Source organism: Oncorhynchus keta, chromosome 14 (genome assembly GCF_023373465.1).
Source record: "Oncorhynchus keta strain PuntledgeMale-10-30-2019 chromosome 14, Oket_V2, whole genome shotgun sequence".
NCBI classification, from domain to species: domain Eukaryota; kingdom Metazoa; phylum Chordata; class Actinopteri; order Salmoniformes; family Salmonidae; genus Oncorhynchus; species Oncorhynchus keta.
In genome coordinates this window covers 48,898,299-48,919,031 of record NC_068434.1, presented here as the reverse complement: position 1 = coordinate 48,919,031, position 20,733 = coordinate 48,898,299, and the positions used below count along the sequence as shown (strand labels likewise).

At 41.8% G+C, this 20,733-nt stretch overlaps 1 protein-coding gene and 1 long non-coding RNA gene across 6 annotated transcripts in view; one reads left to right on the top strand and one right to left on the bottom strand.

The window, feature by feature from the left end:
• The window catches only part of LOC118393558 (amyloid-beta A4 precursor protein-binding family A member 1), a 105,494-nt gene that overhangs the window by 32,271 nt on the left and 52,490 nt on the right, over positions 1 to 20,733 (top strand). For 3 of the 5 annotated variants that reach the window (XM_035786320.2, XM_035786323.2, XM_035786317.2), the window contains exon 2: positions 8,304 to 8,495. The exons of 1 other annotated variant lie outside the window; for it this stretch is intronic. The gene's annotated coding sequence lies outside the window, so the exon portion shown is untranslated. The remainder of the gene's footprint in view (positions 1 to 8,303; positions 8,496 to 20,733) is intronic. One more of the 5 variants, XM_035786319.2, reaches the window with a different exon arrangement.
• LOC118393560 (uncharacterized) lies at positions 1,373 to 4,445 on the bottom strand. Its single transcript, XR_004827571.2, has 3 exons — positions 3,796 to 4,445; positions 1,566 to 1,680; positions 1,373 to 1,473 (listed from the first exon to the last, which is right to left on the bottom strand). It is a non-coding gene; the product is annotated as an uncharacterized LOC118393560 (long non-coding RNA).

The window sequence follows — 20,733 nt, the reverse complement described above, 5'->3', positions numbered from 1 at the left end:
TGTGGGGAATAACAGTAGTGTTCTTTTTGAATAAGCATATAATTAATTACTCAATATTTTTGTCCATTGTTAAGAATGAGAATTGTTTCACTGATCAGACTAAGTAAAGTAAGTAGATCATATCTCCTGAAAACAAGACTGCATTAATCTGCCCCTACACCCTAACCAAATTATTTCTCTATTGTCCCCCCTCTAGAATCAAACTTACACTTTTGGGTTCACTGTCTGAAAATCAGATACAAATCAGGTCACCCTACCAAACTTTCCTGCTAAAACATATTGTAGGTCTGTCACAACCTAAATTCCAATCACCAAACAAGGGGACTAATGCAATGTGGATTAAATTGACTTTGGTGCATGCGACCTACTTTTGTTGTGAACAGTGCTGCTCTTTATACAGTTTTATAAAGCAGAGAACGTTCTCTCTCTATTCAGCTCCAATCTAATCTTGAGTGGTGTTTCTTTAAAAAGTGCATCCAATTCCCTTGATCCCTTACATAACTAGACCAATCATATACTTCAATGTGCCGCGGTTCAGAGGTTCCACTTGTGATGTTAAATTACAGGCTCATATCCTCCGATTTCAACATTGGACTAATTAGACAAATAAAAGCACTATACTTTCCAATGTTTGAGATATAAGAAGTGTGGCGTGTGAAGAGGGTCAAATGTGTGTGTTTCATGGCCAATGCGTGAGAGTTGCCAGTACTGGTGTACATACATTGATCAACAAAAAATGTATGTGTCCATGTGACAAAGACAAAACATTTCATGCTTTCAATATCATATTGATATGTGTGTAGAGTACAACTTCAGCTGTCTAACATGAACTAGAAGGGCATTATATTTGTCTATTTGGCCAAATCTAAGGATTTGGTTTTCTAACCACCCACTGAAATGCACATCTCTCTGGGTGAGGTTCTGTCTTCCAGTCTCCAGTGGGTGATTCCATCTATGTAGTATGTATTACAGGTGCAGCCAGGTGACAGGAGGGTTGGAGTGCATGACACTCCATCATAGATATGACAGAGTTCAATAACCACAGGCAGATGTGAAATACCAGAGGATGCCACTCTTCTCATACCACTCTGTAGCTACTGACCAATCGTTGAATCGCTCAGTAGCCTACAGAGTAATATGGGAAGAGTGCAATTGCTGAACTTATGTAGATATTCTAAACAATGTTTTGATAACATTCAAATTTCCATGTAGAATAAACCATCCTTCACATACTGTAGAAGCAGTGTTCTGCTAATATAACAATGTGCTAATATTATACCTTCGTGTAGTGTGTCCCATATAAGAACGGAGTTCCCTGGCATGTTTGAAGAAAGAATTCGATTCAATAATAACAAAAGACAATAACAAGCAATCGATGTCTTTTATAATTTTAATGCTTGAGTGCAAGGTCTGTCCCAATTCAGACATCAGTATCAACCTGTCTTTCAGTCAGAGGACACTTCTGTCCTCCATCTGTAGAAAAATGAGGATAAGTTGATGAGTGCCATGTATTGAAAGGGTAATAATACTAAACACTTATGATGTACCGTCTTGTTAGTAATCACCTTTTGTCCTTTCTGAGATGTTTGGCATGTTAGCATAGATCAGCTCCAGATCCCCCTCGTCACAGATACAGGTCATGAATGAGCCTGACTTCAGCGCCTATATCCTACCCAGCTCCTATATCACAGATGGAAGGAGAGAGGGAAAGATACAGTTGTGGAAGCCAACAGTAAATACACAGTTGAACATAGCCATTCAGAGATCCTGATTCACAGCTAATTCACAAGGGACACGTGCCAGCATGGTTGGCTTTACTCCATTAGCACAGTGGAAGGGGGAACCTCCTTACAACATACAATGCAAACATTTTATCTACATCCCCAGTCAGATTCATGGATACCATTTTTATGTCTCTGTGTCCAGTATGAAGGACATTAGAGATAAAGGCTCTCATTGTCCTTAAAGGGATACTTCAGGATTTTCTCATTGAAAAGTTTTTCATTAAGTCCATCTATGTCAACATTTGTAATTGGCTGATGCAGAACCTGTTACTGGATATAATCAAAGTCAGCTGGTGAAGTTAGCATAGGGCTAACGTGTTCCATGTTATCTGATGGAACTAGATAGAATGTAGCCTTCTATCACGTGCAAGTAAATCAACGATTTTAATTGGTTGATGCCCATTTTGAGATGCAAAAACTGTTTCAACTTAAATCTTTTCTAATGTTTGCACATATGGTTCCAAAATGTTTTGCCCTCTGTCTGAGTCAGTGCTCCAGTCTGAGCAGCTCTGTGTATGGATGTGGCTAAATCACAGCCAAATCAGTGACTATTTCCCTATCCCAGAATCTAGACCTCTCGATCACAGGATTCACTGGCTATTTAGCTCAGTCTCTGCTATAGTAAACCTCTAGTTCAACCACTCTCCTGTCTGTTCTTCTTACTCCCAATAAGAGGAGACAACTGTTGTCTTCTGGTATGTACACACACAGACCAGAACTGTCCCAATATCTGATGTTTTACTGTTTGTTTTCTGTCGGCCAGAGTCAAGCAGCACCCTATCACATTATGCCTACAGTACATTATGCACTGGAAGAGCAGGACAGGGAGAGGAGGCCAAGGTCTTCTAATTTAATTAAATTCAATAAGATTTAATTTATCCAAGAATAGGCAATTCAACTAATTCCAAGTTTTCTTTTCAAGTTCTCTACTCCATCAACTGACTGGTAAAACAAGACAAATGTTGAAGGCCTTATCAGAAATTAGCATTTATGCTACAGTTTAACTACAGCTAGGCTAACCTTAAGCATGGCCAGAGAGAGCATAGCTAGCCACAGTAGTCATTTACGGTTTATGGCTTTTTAAAATCAACTATTCAACAAAGAATTGTGTCTTTTGACAGGGAGTTATACATGATTGCGAGAAGATAGGGAAGCGCATTTCTCTAAAATGTTGTGCATAAATTTGTTTACATCCCAGGTGAATGAGTGTTTCTCCTTTGCCAAGATAATCCATTCACCTGACATGTGTGGCATATCAAGAAGCTGATTAAACAGCATGATCATTACACAGGTGCACCCAGTAAACAAAATGTAGATCCAAATAACCAAACTATAGCCTATCGCCTACTACAATGAGATGCAGCTGTCTTGCCAAACAAATAGGCCCGCTTCAAACATGGAAAACAATGCCACTCATGAGTACAGCAACACGTTGAGATATGGCACAATACACTGGATCAAATTCGACCCACTCAATCAATTAAGCAATGCCTGCCTACCATAACACTGAACACGTTTGTCAAAGTGGAAAATTAGTTCACACATTTAACTGTGGATGCCCCACCCATGAGTCAGTGTTCATGTGTTCATTTTGAATATTGTGTAACGTGTATGTGGCATTGTGGGTACTAAACACATTGGCAAGTTCATTGTCTTTTCGGAGAGTATATTCCATCATAGACAGAAAAGGTATATGACATTTCTCGCCAGCTGCCCGTCATTAACAAATGTTGACACCAATGTTCCCATAGCACTTCAACCTTGTGTTTCTTTCCACGATGCAGTGCCTTTCAAATGCTCTTTGCGTACTTAGCGAATCGTTTGGTACTATCAATATCATGCTTCCAGTTAGAATACCCAGTTTGGGTGAAGCTGGATTAGCATTAGCAGAACTTTCGACATGGAAAACAGTAACCGAGTATTCCAGCCACTATCTTCCTATGAACAAGTTGCTTTTAAATTAAAGTGTTTGGACAGAAAATCTGCAGCTATAGTAGGATTTTAGGCTAACCTGGGCTGGCTACTCTGTTCCAAGATTGTCAGGAACAGTCAGCGGGGCTGTGGAGCCATTATCCTGGGTGGGTAGGCTCTGCACGCGGAGCTAGCTGGAGCTCGGCAACATCATCACTGCTGGGCTTGGTAGTTTGATGCTGCTCATTGCTCTTTTTCCTCTCTTGGATTTGTTTGGCGAAGTCCATTTCTGATATAAATCGTCGCATGGCAGATTCGAGCTTGCTAAATAGGCTACGGCTAATAACACTAAAGCTTTTTAGAACTAGCTAAGAAGCTAACTTAACTCTTTAGTTGTGAGGCAGAGTTGAGTAAAGCAGCTTCAACTGTACAAATTTACCCCGCCCATCAAATACTACAGGCGGAGGCGTATCATGTTAACCACTTAGCCTACCACAGGGAAGCTTTTTTCCCAGCTTTTTATGGAAAACCAAAGGAATCATACCGAACCATCCCCAAAATAATTCCAATATCCAAACAGTGCACCAGCCATTGGATGAATGCAAAGAGATCTGTTACAAAACACCAACACTTGTAGGTGTAATGACATTTGGAGATTGTCATTAGACCTACACTCTTGTAGCTTGAATTAATTTATGCATTTTCCCTACAAATTGAACTTTTTTGTCAAAAGAAAAGTCGGGAAACCTGTACCGGTACAGACTCATTGTGCGGGGGCACAGGTTAGTCGAGGTAATTGAGGTAATATGTACATGTAGGTCGAGTTAAAATGACTAAGCTTTTCAGTCTCCTGAAGGGGAATAGGCTTTGTCGTGCCCTTGTCACAACTGTCTTGGTGTGTTTGGACCATGATTGTTGGTGGGTGATGTGGACACCAAGGAACTTGAAGCTCTCAGTCTGCTCCACTACAGCCCCGTCGATGAGAATGGGGGCATGCTCAGTCCTCCTTTTCCTGTAGTCCACAGTCCTCTCCTTTGTCTTGATCACGTTGAAGGAGAGGTTGTTATCCTGGCACCACACGACCAGGTTTCTGACCTCCTCCCTCATTGCTGTCGGTGATCAGTTGTGTCGTCTGCAAACTTAATGATGGTGTTGGAGTTGTGCCTGGCCGTGCAGTCATGAGTGAACAGGGACTACAGGTGGGGACTGAGCATTGCAAATAAAAAATCTCATTTATTTATATAGCCCTTCTTACATCAGCTGATATATCAAAGTGCTGTACAGAAACCCAGGCTAAACCCCAAACTGCAAGCAATGCAGCTGTAGAATCACAGTGTCTAGGAAAAACTCCCTAGAAAGGCCGAAACCTAGGAAGAAACCTAGAGAGGAACCAGGCTATAAGGGGTCGCCAGTCCTCATCTGGCTGTGTTGGGTGGAGATTATAACAGAACATGGCCAAGATGTTAAAATGTTCATGAATAAACAGCATGGTCAAATAATAGCAAATAATAGCACCCATGAGGTGCCCCCGTGTTCAGGATCAGTGTGGCAGATGTGTTGTTACTTACCCTCACCACCTGGAGGCGGCCCATCAGGAAGTCCAGGATCCAGTTGCAGAGGGAGGTGTTTAGTCCCAGGGTCCTTAGCTTAGTGATGAGCTTTAATGGTGTTGATGTGAGCCATGACCAGCCTTTTCAAAGCACTTCATGGCTACAGACGTGAGTGCTACGGGTCGGTAGTCATTTAGGCAGGTTACTTTAGTGTTCTTGGGCACAGGGATTTTGGTGGTCTGCTTGAAACATGTTGGTATTACAGACACAGTCAGGGACAGGTTGAAAATGTCAGTGAAGACACTTGCCAGTTGGTCAGCGCATGCTTTAGTGCACATCCTGGAAATGAGATTAGATTAGATTAGATTAGATTAAACTTCATTGAACAAGTACAGTACAAGGAAATGCAGTTAACATCTAACCAGATGTGCAAATAAAACAGTACAACAAATGTACAAGTGAAACAATTAAATACAATGTATATTATTAAGTGGGATGTATAAATGTGCAATGAAGGTAAATGGCAAGTCTAAATGTGCAATGAAGGCAAATTGAAGTACAAGGAGGCATGCATCTGAAATACAGGGATAGCAGCAATGAGGTTACCGAGGTAGACATGTACATGTACAACTGAATAATGTTTTTAACAGACTTTGCAAAGCAATATTCGAGTCCAGTAGTACCGTGGAGAGTGCAAAGAGAGTAATGCAATAAGGTCCCTGAGAGGCAGTACTAAGCGGTGGGCGGGTGGATATTTCTAGTGCCGTGTCACAGAGTTCAGCAGGGTTACAGTAGCTGTAGCTGGAAAGAAACTGTTCTTGAGCCTGCAAGTGCAGGAACGTAGAGACGTGTACCGCTTGCCTGATGGTAGGAGGGCAAACAGTTTGTGGCATGGATGTGAAGGGTCCCTGTTGATGCCACGCGCCCTATGCAGACACCGCTTGCGCTGGAGGTCTACGATGGCAGGGAGCTTCACCACCCATTGCAGGGCCTTCTGGTCATCCATGGAGCATCCGCCAAACCACACTGTGGCGCAGTTAGTCAGAGCGCTCTCGACCGTACAGCATTGGCAGGCCTCCTTCAGCCCCCTGCTGTTCCTTTTTGTCCAGGGTTGAGATGTTGAGGGTCCAGAAGAGGTCCTCTGAGATGTAGACACCCAGGAATTTGAGGCTGGGAACACGCTCCACCTCAATGCCATCAATGAGAACTTGGGCGTGGCTGCAGCTTTTAGACTTCCTGTAATCCACAATGAGCACCTTGGTTTTCTTTGCATTGAAGACCAGGTTGTTGTCAGCACACCATGCAGCCAGATGCTTGACCTCCTCCCTGTAGACTGACCCATCATTGTCACTGATCAGGCCTACCACCATGGTGTCATCTGCAAACTTGACGATGGTGTTGGAACCGTGTACAGGAATAGGTGAAGAGGGAGTAACAGGAGGGGGCTCAGCACGCAGCCCTGTGGTACACTGGTGTTCAGGTTCAGGGTTGAGGAGGTGAAGTTGTCTAACCTAACAGACTGGGGTCTGTTGGTTAGGAAGTCCAAAGTCCAGTTACAGAGAGAGGGGCAGACCCCTAGGTCATGGAGTTTTGTGACCAGCCTAGAGGGAATGCCCGTATTGAATGCTGAGCTTAAGTCTATGAACAGCATTCTCACATAGGTGTTGGTTTTGTCCAGGTGGGTCAGGGCAGAGTGTAAATCTGTGGAGATGGCGTCCTCTGTAGACCTGTTCAGTCGGTAGGCAAACTGGTGGGGATCCAGTGTTGGAGGGAGGCAGGACTTAAGTTTTTTTTGGCCGGTAGTCTGTGATGGCTTGGATGCCTTGCCACATGCGTCGAGGGCCGGAGTTATTGTTGAAGTACTCCTCAATCCGCAGTTTGTGGTCATGTTTAGCCATCTTGATGCCCTTTTTCAGGTGGGCCCTGGATGAGCTGCATGCTTCCGCATTGCCGGATCTGAGCTCATGGGCTCTCCTGAAATGTTTGATCAAATGTTTGATTACATTTGCATTGATGTCATAGTGATTAGAGGGACAATAGTGTTAGCAGTTAACAAGTTTGGTAGGCTACTAATTACCATCAACGGCATCAGAGCTTGGAGAAGCCTAATTACCGTGACTAAACAGTCACATAGAATTTGACTGCCTTCATGACTCGTGACCGCCGGTGTGGCGGTAATACGGTCACTGCAACAGCCCTAATCATGAAAACACTACTCTGTCCTACCCACTTCCTCAGTTCCTCCCAACCTTTAGACATACAGCATGTAGTACATATTTTATATCAGGCAACAGTTTATGACATCACCTCTTTTTGGATGCAAGAGGAGATGCCATATTTTTTGTTATTTATTTTCTTCAGGTGTTATTCAGATATTGTCATAGAGTCACATTGTGCTGCCATTAAGTAATACTCTGCTCTGCTGTCTGTCTAAACTCATCTAAATGATGGAAACTTTATCAAGGCCAGACTAGATTCAGAACAAAAACATGGTTTTGGTATCCGCTCCGTGAAAATCTAGGTTATGGCTCTCTCAGTTGAGTCCCAGACATCTCACATTGCCTTGACAAATTGGGCGAGAGTGTGTGTGCGGTCTGCGTTTGTGTGTGCACGTTTGTGTGTGCACGTGTGTGTGTGCGTGTGTGTGTGTGTGTGTGTGGTAGTGTGTTTGTGCGCCTGTGTTTGTGTGTGAGAGCTCTTGTTCAGATTCACTCTGTTTCATCTGTCACATAGCCACAGAAGTCACATCATAAAGCCAGAGATTTAACAAGAACACAAGGCTGATTTTCCACAGCCTCTCTGCTGCTGCTGCTCTGCCAGGATTATTACAGATAGGACTACTAAGAGACAAACTGGAGCTGTTCTCTCTCTCTCTTCTCTCACTCTGCCAATGGAATAAGCTTGTTTCAACCTTTTGTAGTATGTGTGTGTGAAGGAGGGCAACGTTTTTTTTTCATCCGTTTTTCTCTGTTTCCCCATCCACTCCTCTTACATTAAATCCCCATCTGCCTCTCCCTAACCTTATCTATAATGTCTCCACTTCTTTTCTGTGTTGTAGTTTGGAGCTGGTGTGTTATAATGCAGCCAGGTATGCCCTTTTCTGTCTAAGGAGCCAGCGACCTACACTGACACGAGCCACAAGGCCACTGAGATCCACGGAACCATAGGGTCCAACCCCAACTCCGGCCCCCTGACCTCTGCTCTGAGAAGCCACCTCACCACCCTCCACACCTATAGATGGTTCTAGAAGGTGAGTGTCTGTCTGCTTCCACACCCCTGGAGATGCTTCCCTTCCTTCCTTTGTTTTTTTCTCTCTCTCTGCTACCTAATGACAACGTATTTTATTTAACTGTTATTTTCGTCTGAGCATGGCTAAATATCTCTTGCACATTCAGTTTGTTCTTCCAATCATGCAGCTTGGTTGGATTTTCTGCCAGATTGCAATAATGATAATGTACCGGTAGACTTGTTCCTTTACCCAGGGAATTTCACCGGCCAGCCCGTTTGGAATTATAGGATAGAGATAAATGTTTAGCTAGAGATACTGTAAGTTTGTGTGTGTGTGTGTGTGTGTGTGTGTGTGTGTGTGTGTGTGTGTGTGTGTGTGTGTGTGTGTGTGTGTGTGTGTGTGTGTGTGTGTGTGTGTGTGTGTGTGTGTGTGTGTGTGTGTGTGTGTATGCTTGATAGCCAGCTGGTCATCGTGCTACAGTGGTTAATTTGTTCAGTGATGCCTCATTAACCTGGCTGAAGCTGGTACTCTGGTGCTCCCCATTCTCTATCTTATTCCATCTCTCTCTCTCTCCCTCACACTCTCTCTAACTCCCTTACACTCTCCCTCTCTCTCCCTCCCTCACACTCTCTCTTTCTCCCTCCCTCCCTCACACACTCTCTCTCCCTCCCCTCACTCTCTCTCTCTCTCTCTCTCTCTCTCTCTCTCTCTCTCTCTCTCTAACTCCCTTACACTCTCTCTCACTCCATCACACCCCCACTGTCTCTCTCTCGCTCCCTCACACTCCGTGTCTCTCTCGCTCCCTCACACTCCCTGTCTCCCTCACACTCCCTCTGTCTCTCTTGCTCCCTCACACCCCCCCCGTCTCTCTCTTTCTGTCCCCTGTCTCTCTCTCTCTGCCCCCCCCTCTCTCTCTGCCTAGTGTGTTCCCTTTCAACAACAAAAAATGAAAAACATTGTGTCAGACGTGTGAACAAATTAAATTTTTCATAGTATTATTTTCATCACTTCAGCTTAGTTTGGTAACCATCCAGGGACCAACCAGGAACGACCATGCTTAGCTTCAGAAGTAAACCAGCACTGTGATGCAGGGTGCTATGTTGCTGAAATGAATGTACCAAAAATTCCAACTCGAAAAAAAGCAGCGAAAGGCCAGGGTAAAAACCAACAATATGTCAGTCAAATTACAGGAAAGAGGAAGGTGTTTTATTTAATTGCGTTGTCTATTTACAGTTAATAGTATTTCCTTGCAATATTTTATTTTGTTACCAGTACTTTTGGGTTTATGTTTTGCTTTCAAGATCATTCTTTGTGTTTGCAATACTAAAAATGTTGTTCTCGACTTCAGAAGTTTTGCTTAATATTAATGGCACAAACGTAACTCACTCACTAGAGGATTTCACCATATAAAATAATAACACTGTACCTCTATTAAAGGTGTTTAAAGCTGCAATCCTTAATTGAACAGTTTCGGTAAAAAGCTGAGACTATGCTATGTATGCAAGGACTGACCATCCATTATATGAAAATTATACATTTAACCATGTTTTTAGGCTATACAGTGTTTGTTTACATTTACTTTGTTTACAAGCATTCAAGAAAATGTGGAATTTTCTTGTGAAAGTGGGATTTTCACATGTGGAGTTTTCTTTTTTTCACATGTGAAACAGCAAATGTGATTTTCACATGTGAATTCTTTTCACGTGAAACGTGAGTATACGATTATATGAATGATTTTATCATGTGAAACCACAATATTTACATGTGAAACTGCAATTCACATGTGAGGTGAAAACATGTTATTCTCCTCCCATGTGTAAAGATGGTGTTAACATGTGAAATTTAAGCTCAACATGTGAACCTGCAAATTTTTGTTTATTTGCTTTGTAATGGTTGGTCACATCTACAGTGGTTACACGTACTAGAGAGGGACTAGGCTCAGAGTTAATGAATCGTTAAATGACTGGCCAAGGGATCAAATAAACACACTGATAGACTCATGGTGCACACACACACACATACACACACACACACACACACACACACACACACACACACACACACACACACACACACACACACACACACACACACACACACACACACACACACACACACACACACACACACACACACCACTGTATGGCCAATACTTGTCCGCTCTTGTTCAGAGTGTCCATGCATACAGTGGCAAGAAAATGTATGTGAACTCTTTGGAATTACCTGGATTTCTGCATAAATTTGTCCTAAAATTTTATCTGATCTTCATCTTGGTCACAACAATAGACAAACACAGTCTGCTTACACTAATAACACACAAACAATTATACGTTTTCATGTCTTTATTGAACACACTACGTAAGCATTCACAGTGCAGTGTGGGAAAAGCTTTGAACCCTTTGATTTAATAACTGGTTGACCTTCCTTTTTGCGACAATAACATCAACCAAATTTTTGGGGTTGAATTCTGGACCATTCCTCTTTACAAAACGGTTTCAGTTCAGCAATATTCTTGGGTTGTCTGGTGTGAACCACTCTCTTGAGGTCAATCGGGTTGAGGTCAGGACTGGGCCACTCAAGAAGGTGTATTTTCTTCTGTTGAAGCCATTCTGTTTTTGATTTACTTCCGTGTTTTGGGTCGTTGTCCTGTTGCATCACCCAACTTCTGTTGAGCTTCAATTGGCGGATAGATTGCCTTACATTCTCCTGCAAAATGTACTGATAAACTTGGGAATTAATTTTCCCTTCTATTGCAGCAATGTTTTTTTTTTGGACAGCAGTGGCTTCTTCCGTGGTGTCCTCTCATGAACACCATTCTTGTTTAGTGTTTTACGAAATCGTAGACTCGTCAACAGAGATGTTAGTATGTTCCAGAGATACATGAACTTTCTTGTGCTTTAATATCAAACTTGTATGTCATCTGTAAATACAAATGTAATTGTTAAATTAAGAGCCTAGTTGGTTTAGCCACAGAGAAAGAGAGCAACCTTCCCGCTAGCCATGATTGGCAGAGATAATGAGTGGGCTGGGCATGCTGAGAGATTAGTTTGGATTGGTCTGCGGTGTTGAGCTGCTCGTAATGCATAGATAATCCTTTCTACTGCATTTTTTAAAAAAGATATAACATTAGCCATGGAAAACTGCAAATATGTTGCTACTGCTCTCAATAACATTGCTGCCCTGAATTTATCAGGCGCTATCGACAAAGGTCAGTGGGAAAAAGTTGTGATGGACTACTATCTGGATGACGATCGTGCCATGCTGACTCTCTCTCACCCTGAAAATAACACATTTTGAAATCAGTGGAACACAACGGGCCAAACAAGCTGTGCAAACTAAACGGAAACAACACAGGATGCCTTATAAAATGGGTTGCAGTCTGCCGTGAAGCTTGCATCCATGTATACAGGTAAGAATCGAGCTACAGATTCAGATATTATACATTTCTAATTTTGTCAAAGTTGTTTTCATTGCAAGCTAAATGTTGCTGTTAGCTAGCCAGCTGGAGTTCCATGGCTGGCTTGCTAACTAACATTAAACCTAATGTTATTTGGTTAACTTTTGCTTGACAATCGGTTTGTATTGCTAGTAACATTACTCTATAGATTGAGCTAGATAGCTAATGTTAGCGTGACATGTCTTAACAAAAGACCCAAAGTTAAAGCCTTCTGATAGCTAGCTAATGTTAGCTGAGGGTAGGTGGCTGGCTTGCTAGCTAACATTTGTATTTGTATTTATTATGGATCCCCATTAGCTACTCTTCCCGGGGCTCAGCAAAATTAAGGCAGTTTATACAATTTTAAAAACATTACAATACATTCACAGATGTCACATTACACTGTGTGCCCTCAGGCCCATACTCCACCACTAGCATGTATTTACAGTACTAAATCCATGTGTACGTATAGTCCGTATGTTATCATTTGTGTGTGTGTGTGTATGCACGTGTCTGTGCCAATGTTTGTGCTGCTTCACAGTCTCCGTTGTTCCATAAGGTGTTTTTTTAATCAGTTTTTTAAATCTAATTTTACTGCTTACATCAGTTACTTGATGTGGAATAGAGCTCCATGTAGTCATGGCTATATGTAGTACTGTGTGCCTCCCGTAGTCTGTTCTGGACTTGGGGACTGTGACGAGACCTCTTGTGGCATGTCTTGTGGCATGGGTGTCCGAGCTGTGGGCCGGTAGTTTAGACAGACAGCTCGGTGCATTCAACATACCTCTCATAAATAAAAGTTGCGATGAAGTCAATCTCTCCACTTTCAGCCAGGAGAGATTGATATGCATATTATTAATATTAGCTCTCTGTGTACATCCAAGGGCCAGCCGTGCTGCCCTGTTCTGAGCCAATTGCAATTTTCCTAAGTCCTTTTTTGTGGCACCTGACCACATGACTGAACAGTAGTCAAGGTGCGACAAAACTAGGGCCTGTAGAACCTGCCTTGTTGATAGTGTTGTACAGAAGGCAGAGCATCGGTTTTTTATAGACAGACTTCTCCCCATCTTAGCTACTACTGCATCAATATGTTTTGACCATGACAGTTTATGATCTAGGGTTACTCCAAGCATTTTAGTCATCTCAACTTTCTCAATTTCCACATTATTTATTCCAAGATGTATTTGAGGTTTAGGGTTTAGACGAATGACGAACTCGGACGACGCTGGGCCAATTGTGCGCCGCCCTATGGGACTCCCAATCATGGCCGGTTGTGATACAGTCAGGATTTGAACCAGGTTGTCTGTAGTGACGCCTCTAGCACTGAGATACAGTGTCTTAGACCAGTGTTGAGTCATCGGCATACATAGGCACTCTGTCTTTACTCAAAATCAGTGGCATGTCATTAGTAAAAATGTAGAAAAGCAAGGGGCCTAAAAAGCTACCCTGGGGAATTCCTGATTCTAACTGGATTATATATGAGAGGCTTCCATTAATGAACACCCTCTGTGTTCTGTTAGACAAGTAACTTTTTATCCACATAATAGCAGGAGGTGAAAAGCCATAACACATATGTTTTTCCAGTATCAGGCTATGACCGTTAATATCAAAAGCTGCACTGGCAACTTGTTGTCTTGCTTATATTCCACCATATTTTCTTTCTTTACGTTGGACAGTGGACTAACATTCTGTCTCGTGATAATTTGTCTGTCCCCAAATAATGGACTTTTGATTTTTTTTATAGTATCTTTGCATCAGTCATTTGTGTAAGTGCTGTGTAAGTGCTGTGCTTGTTGAGTGTCCTTGTTGAATGTCCTTCCCTATAATCCCATGCTGAAATTCTGTTGTCAATTTGTTTACTGTGAAATAGCATTGTATTTTGTCAAACACAATTTTTTACTAAGGGTTGGTAACAGGCTGATTGGTCGGATATTTGAGCCAGTAAAGAGGGCTTTACTATTCTTTGGTAGCGGAATTACTTTAGCTTCCCTCCATGCCTGAGGGCACACGCTCGCTAGTAGGCTTAAATTGAAGAGGAGTGGCAATATCGTCTGCTATTATCCTCAGTAATTTTCCATCCAGATTGTCAGACCCCGGTGGCTTGTCATTGTTCATAGACAACAATTATTTTTTTCACCTCTTCCACACTGACTTTACAGAATTCTAAAGTACAATTCTTGTCTTTCATAATTTGGTCCTATATACATGAATGTGTAGTGTCAGCGTTTGTTACTGGCATGTCATCCCTAAGTTTGCATATGTGGTTGGCATGAAGTGTGTGTAACGTGAGTGATGTTTTCTCAGAATGCCATTTTGCATTGGTAGTTATAGCCTAGTGTTAGCTAGCTAAATAGCTAACATAGAACCCTATTGGTTAACTTTAGCCAGCTATGACAATCAGTTTGTATTGCTAGTTAAAGCTTGCTGTTAGCTAGCCAGCTGATGTTAGCTTCAGTAGCTAACATTACCTGTGTGAACTGTGTGTAGTGATGTTATCTCAGAATGCCATTTCGCATCTATTGTATAATAATGCTAAAATATTTGTGTCTGGAATTTGTCTTTCAGCATAAATCAGTAGAACACGCCTGACTCTAATCCACCAGTCATACAGTCATCAAAAAGAGAGCTGGCCCAAGCAAGCAAAGGCAGCAGCGCAGTCATCAACTACTTGCACCATTTCTTGACCAACTATGGAGTTGGGAAAACACGTGTGGACCAGAATTGTAATAATTGCAGTGGCGAAGACAAGAACAAGTTTATGCTCTGGTATTATGCCTGGTGGACCATGCACAAGCTCCACCACAATCTGGACCTGATCACAGGCAACCAAGTTTGACCCTGACTGGTGCTTCGGCCTCTTCAAGCAGAGCTTCAGAAAGACGTGACTGAAAACTTTGTCTGAGATTGCTGGTGTTGTGAAGGACAGCACTGTGACAGGGGTCAACATCCCACAGCTGGTTGGACTGGACGATGGTACGGTGCTGGTGGAAAGCTATGGCTGGTACTTCAGGCTGCTGCCACAGATCAAGCAGTATCAGAACTTCAGGTAAAAAAAATATTGTATGAGGTTATTCTCATCTAAACTTAGGAGGTGAATGAATGTTGTAATGTCTTCAGATTTTTTTGTTGTTATTCCCTGTTTTACAGCATCGATGCTCTGAAGCCTGGCGTTGTCGCCAAGGAGCGTTCGGATTGATGGTACCTGTTTTCAACTGCTGTGCAACGCTGACATCCTTCCTCCCATAGATGGTCTGCCTGTTAAAGCAGCACCTGGACTTGATACAGCTAGACAAACTATCTTTTTGAGAAGATCAGGCAGTTTTGCGACGAAGAGGTTATGGACATCACATTCCCTGCACCAAAGTCAAGGGCAGGACAGAAACAGGCTCTCCGACGATACAGTTGAAGTCGGAAGTTTACAAACACCTTAGCCAAATACATTTCAATTCAGTTTTTCACAATTATGTGACATTTAATCCTAGTAAAATTTCCACGTCTTAGGTCAAGTTGTAGGCCTCCTTGCTCGTACACACTTTTTCAGTTCTGCCCACAAATTTTCTATAGGATGAGGCCAGGGCTTTGTGATGGCCACTCCAAAACCTTGACTTTGTTGTCCTTAAGCCATTTTCCACAACTTTAGAAGTATGCTTGGGGTCATTGTCCATTTTGAAGAACCATTTGTGACCAAGCTTTAACTGGTTTAAGCTTTAACTGATGTCTTGAGATTTTGCTTCAAGATATCCACATAATTTTCCTTCCTCATGCTGCCATCTATTTTGTGAAGTGCACCAGTCCCTCCTGCAGCAAAGCACCCCTCGTGCTTCACAGTTGGGGTATGTTCTTTGGCTTACAAGCCTCCCCCTTTTCCTCCAAACATATCGATGGTCATTATGGCCAAACAGTTCTATTTTTTGTTTCATCAGACCAGAGGACATTTCTCCAAAAAGTACAGTGCAGTTGCAAACCGTAGTCTATATTTTTTATGGCGGAGCAGTGGCTTCTTCCTTGCTGAACGGCCTTTCAGGTTATGTCCATGTAGGACTCATTTTACTGTGGATATAGATACCTGTTTCCTCCAGCATTTCACAAGGTCCTTTGCTGTTGTTCTGGGATTGATTTGCACTTTTCACACCAAAGTACGTTCATCTCTCGGCAACAGAACGTGTCTCCTTCCTGAGCGTTATGACGGCTGTGTGGTCCCATGGTGTTTATACTTGCATACTATTGTTTGTACAGATGAACGTGGTACCTTCATGCTTTTGGAAATTGCTCCCAAGGATGAACCAGACTTGTGGAGGTTACAATTTGTTTTCGGAGGACTTGGCTGATTTATTTTGATTTTCCCATGATGTCAATCAAAGAGGCACTGAATTTGAAGGTAGGCCTTGAAATACATCCATCGGTTTATTTTGTATTTGTTTTTTATTTCACCTTTATTTAATCAGGTAGGCTAGTTGATATAAACAAGCGTACAGTCAATAACACAATAGAAAAAAAAGAAAGTCTATACAGTGTGTGCAAAGGCCGTGAGGAGGTAAAGAAATAAATAGGCCAAAGTAGCGGAGTAATTACAATTTAGCAAATTAACACTTGAGTGATAGATGAGCAGATGATGATGTGCATGTAGAAATACTGGTGTGCAAAAGAGCAAAATGTAAATAAAAACAATATGGGGATGAGGTAGGTAGATTGGGTGGGCTATTTACAGATGGACTATGTACAGCTGCAGCGATCGGTTAGCTGCTCAGATGGCGGATGTTTAAAGTTAGTGAGGGAAATTTAAGTCTCCAGCTTCAACGATTTTTGTAATTCATTCCAAGTCATTTGGCAGCAGAGAACTGGAAGGAAAGGCGGCCAAAGTAGGTGTTGGCTTTGGGGATGACCAGTGAGATATACCTGCTGGAGTGCGTGCTACAGGTGGGTGTTGTTATCGTGACCGGTGATCTGAGATAAGGCAGAGCTTTACCTAGCATAGACTTATAGATGACCTGGAGCCAGTGGGTCTGGCGATGAATATGTAGCAAGGGCCAGCCGACTAGAGCATACAGGTCGCAGTGGTGGGTGGTATAAGGAGCTTTGGTGACAAAACGGATGGCACTGTGATAGACTAGAGTATTAGAAGCTATTTTGTAAATGACATCGCCGAAGTCGAGGTTCAGTAGGATAGTCAGTTTTACGAGGGTATATTTGGCGGCGTGATTGAAGTAGGCTTTGTTGCGAAAAAGGAAGCCGATTCTAGATTTAATTTTGGATTGGAGATGTTTAATGTGTGTCTGGAAGGAGAGTTTTCAGTCTAGCCAGACACCTAGGTCGTCCACATATTGTAAGTCAGAACCTTCCATAGTAGTGATGCTAGTCGGGCGGGTGGGTGCGGGCAGCGAACGGTTGAAAAGCATGCATTTGGTTTTACTAGCGTTTAAGAGCAGTTGGAGGCCACGGAAGGAGTGTTGTATGGCATTGAAGTTCGCTTGGAGGTACACCTCCAATTGACTCAAATGATGTCAATTAGCCTATCAGAAGCTTCTAAAGCCATGACATAATTTTCTGATATTTTCCAAGCTGTTTAAAGGCACAGTCAACTTAGTCTATGTGAACCTCTGACCCACTGGAATTGTGATACAGTGAATCATAAGTGAAATTATCTGTCTGTAAACAATTGTTGGAAAAATGACTTGTGTCATGCAAGTCCTAACCGACTTGCCAAAACTATAGTTTGTTAACAAGAAATGTGTGCAGTGGTTGAAAAACGAGTTTTAATGACTCCAACCTAAGTGTATGTAAACTTCCGAATTCAACTGTAGATTCCCTTGCTCATGTGTGATTTGGACGGACCAGTCATCAGCACTATCTGCAGTGCCTCTATTCACAATACGTTGCTGCTACAATTTTCTTTGTCCTGCTGCTCAGCCACTTTACCTCTGATTGTATGCATATGACTATCACTGATATCGTTATTAATATTGTTCCTGTACATACTGTACATTTTATTTATATTCACACAATCTATTTCTGATATTGCTACTTTGCAAGTAACCATTTGGCTGTACCGTTTACACCTTAGAAAAATATTGATATATAAAATTAATATTGATATTAAGTGGTCATAACATGATTTTGTGACATACCACAACATTATCATGCGACTGTATCAAGTGTCCACCACAAATATATGGCGCTTGTACTGTACATGTGCACCTCACTCACGTTTCAACTCAGGTTGCATGGCCTTAACTTATGTATGGAATACTATGTGATAAGTGCATGTGTAACAGTATATAAAGTGTGCTAATGTACTGGTGTGAAGGCATTTGGGCCGTGGTGTAAAGTACTGAAGTAAAAATACTTTAAAGTATTACTGAAGTAGTTTTTTGTGGTATCTGTACATTTCTTTACATTTTATATTTTTGGCTCCATACATTTTCCTTGACACCCAAAAATACTCATTACATTTTGACAGGAAATTTGTCCAATTCTCACACACTTATCAAGAGAACATCCCTGGTCATCTCTACTGCCTCTGATCTGGCAGACTCACTAAACACAAATGCTTTGTTTGTAAATTATGTCAGTGTTGGAGTTTGCACCTGGATATCCGTCAATAAAACAAGAAAATTGTGCAATCTGGTTTGCTTACAATAAGGAATTTGAAATGGTTTATATTTGTACTTTTACTTTTGATACTTAATTACATTGTCCCCCTGGCTATGCACCAATATATACATTACCGTTCAAAAGTTTGGGGTCACTTAGAAATGTCCCTGTTTTTGAAAGAAGTTAGACAAAATATTTAGCCAATTAGCTTCAGCCGGCTGGTGTCTGACCGTGACAAAATTGGTTTGACTTTGGATAACCTATCTCCGGGGCTAATTGGGGGCTGTCAATAAATTGCACAATGTAAATGAGAACATGTTAATTTCTACAATTTATAGGTGATTTGAGGTTTTTAAGTCATTGAAATTTGGAGCTATTGGAATTTTTATATATTGACCAATTTACAGATGTTTCCTAACTAGCCCCATAGGGATATCCAAAGTCAAATCAAATTTACCACAGACATTACAATCGGTTCGCTTGCAGCTGCACTCCATGATTACTTGTGTCTTGCCAGCTGTGGGCAGGATTGAAACAAACCCAACCTTCATTTACATTGTAATGCAGTCAGGACCAAAAGTTTCACGAGACTGACTTCATGACCAAAATTATCCTCTTTACACTTTGTAGTCAATTCTGACAGTATAATAAATGTTTCTGACTGATATCAATGCCACATAGTCTGTTTTCTAAATGAGAAGTAGTTTTTTAGGGGCTGTTGCTCTTTAAATGGTCTATTCGTCAGAGTGCCTTCATTTGAAAATATACTGCACATCCTAAAACATACTCACATATTTATTTATTTATTTATTTTATTTTTTAATTTCACCTTTATTTAACCAGGTAGGCAAGTTGAGAACAAGTTCTCATTTACAATTGCGACCTGGCCAAGATAAAGCAAAGCAGTTCGACAGATACAACGACACAGAGTTACACATGGAGTAAAACAAACATACAGTCAATAATACAGTATAAACAAGTCTATATACGATGTGAGCAAATGAGGTGAGAAGGGAGGTAAAGGCAAAAAAGGCCATGGTGGCAAAGTAAATACAATATAGCAAGTAAAACACTGGAATGGTAGTATGCCGACCAGCATACTTCATTTAGCTTGTTCAAGTATACATCCCCATCTCCAAAGACCGCCTCTCATCCGGTTACCAAAAACGTGCTTCTCCAATGAGTGGCCAAGCCCTCGTTACACCTACAACTTATTTATCAACAACCAGCCCTTTTGTATCATTGCCAGCTATTGCGCTCATATTTCCGGCTGTGAAAATAGCTGAAATATTTCTGACAAACCCCCTTTGCTTAGATTTACCATTGCGTTAGGTTTGTTCAACTTGAGCCCAGGATCAGTTTGGCCTTTTTAGACCACACAATAAATAACATTACATGGACCCTAGCACTCCATTTCTGAGATGCTTGATATATACAACCCCTGATCTCTGATTTGATGTGCAGATAGGAAAGAGGGCCATTATGCACCAGTCCATCTCAAGAGGAGGAGACGTACTGTATGTCTGTTCTGTGGGAAGAAATAAAGAATGGATGTTTTGAAATATTGATTCTCAATCTCTCTTGCCTCCGCAGGCCACGGCAGTCAATTTGTTTTTGCAATGCATGCTGGGAATCACCCTGGGAGGAGAAGGCGGAGGGTCTGAGTCACTGGAGCCTGGCGTTATAGAAAATAGATAACCATGAAAAATGTTTTATTCACTGAATTTCATATCAGAGATGTGTGCAGTAGACTCGTTTAGAGTTGTAGTTTATTTAATCGGTATACACAGCTTGGATTTGAGACCCCTGCAGCTGTACACATCTTTTCATCTTTAACTAATGAAATGGTGCACATTTGAACTTTTATAAGAGTTGTGTGTGTGTGTGTGTGTGTGTGTGTGTGTGTGTGTGTGTGTGTGTGTGTGTGTGTGTGTGTGTGTGTGTGTGTGTGTGTGTGTGTGTGTGTGTGTGTGTGTGTGTGTGTGCGTGCGTGCGTGTGCCTGCAACTTTCCTGTCTGAGTGTGTTTGTGGGGGTTGGATGTCTTGAAGGCCTCTCTTTCTTCAAAATAAATGCCTGTTACTTTTTATAGCCCAGCTGATTTTGTAACAATGCCAAAATCCCATTTCTAACTGATATTGAAATAACCATATGATCCCATTGAGCTCTTTGACTTTCCTTCAGGGTATATTGACTGTGATGTTTAGTTACAGCCAAATACATAGGCTTATCTT